The sequence below is a fragment of the Egretta garzetta genome, unplaced genomic scaffold, assembly GCF_000687185.1.
Source record: "Egretta garzetta isolate BGI_Z169 unplaced genomic scaffold, ASM68718v1 scaffold27, whole genome shotgun sequence".
NCBI lineage: Eukaryota > Metazoa > Chordata > Aves > Pelecaniformes > Ardeidae > Egretta > Egretta garzetta.
In genome coordinates, this window is record NW_009260400.1 from 1,941,994 (window position 1) to 1,943,637 (window position 1,644).

Here is a 1,644-nt window from a genome sequence, read left to right on the forward strand (position 1 = left end):
CCGGCCCCGCAGCCTCGCCCCAGCCGCACCCCGCCGCCCTGCCCTCTCCTCAGCGGGGCGCCGCAGGCACCTCCCCCTGTGCCGGGAGGACTTTTATTTATTTTTGCTAAATAAATACGGAGGGGTTTTTCAGCGGGGGGAGGCCTGGAGTGCCACTCATCCCTGTCACTACCGGGAGAAGAGCAATCCCAGGTGAATTTCATTAACAGGACACAAAAAGCAGGCTGCTTTGCACCAGAAAACCCTAGTCGTTTGAGCTGGCTTCTGCTTGGGGGGGGGCAGAGGAGCCACCTCGCAGCAGTAGAACAGCCCAAAAGAACTAAGAAACACTTACAGAAGTTATGCAGTTTACACTTACCAGACAGTAATACTGTTTTTTTGGAGGAAAAACAGGGAGGAAAGCTTTGTGGCAAACCGCTAGCATCCCATTGGAGAGGAAAGGCTGGGGCTCAGTGCCCTGCATCGTTCTGCATGAAGACTTGGGATGTCTGCCCTGCAGAACCAGACATAGCTGACCAAGGAGTCAGAGCAAAGCATCGTCACCTCCCAGCCCTGCAGATGCCACATCTCAGGACGCGCTTTCCAGGCCAGCCTCCATCTTTGGAGTCGGCAGCGATGCTCCTCAGGAGTTGGCTTTGGCCTCTATAACCCACGAGCAGATACTCTTGTACGTCATAACCCGCTTTGCTGCCCTTTCTAAACCCCCAGGAGACTCGTTACACCCAACTTGGGTTAGCGGGAGGCAAGAGCCTTTAAATATTAACAGAGCAGTAATGAGCAGAATCAAACATCCCTTGCAGTAGCTCTGGAAGCGCACATACACTTTCTAGACAGCAAAACAGCATCTAATCTGCAAGTAGAGGTGGGATGGTCAAAGCAGATTAATTACTACAGCAGACAGAGGGTGCAAGCTGCTCTCGAGGTTTTAAACATTGTGGGGATTTTCCTATTCACATGCTAGGGAATGAGGTGCTTGCCAGCCCCTTTGGGAACAAACATCCAACAACATAGCATGAGTTAGCAGAAATCCTCTCACTTTAATGCCAGATAGGTTTGCTGCTATTGACTTTTGCACTTTTACGTATTTTTCCTTGATGAAGCAGGATCCAGCCCTAAGCCAGAATTAGTTTTGGCACAGAAATTCAGTGCTACGAGTACAAGGGACTCCAGAACTAATACAACTATGGAAAATTTTGCAGGAAGCTAGATAATTGGTGAAAAAACTTGACATGTCCATCTGAAAGATATAACAATGTTGCATAGAATGATGCATAGGTAAATTATCTTTTCTCCTGCTCTGGGTGCATGAGAGAACTAAAGTTATAACTAAGCACTTTATAAACAGACAACCTCGCTCCCCCACTCTTAAAATGTTTGTTTTCTAAATTTGCTACAAAATAGAACTTTAAACATATAGAAAACCCTGTGCTACCTGCAAACACAAGACTAAATTTTTTCTTTAAATCTCTTGAAAAAAAAATGCATTTTGAAAGCTAAAACTACCTTTTTTCACCTCTGATAAACAGAATAGCAAAAAGATACTGACTGCTTCATCAGAAAGAAGCTTTATCTAACAAGAAAGAGCTTTGGTGCAGATGGAAGATTTATATGTATGTCTTGTAATGCCTCTTTACCTTCTGAGCG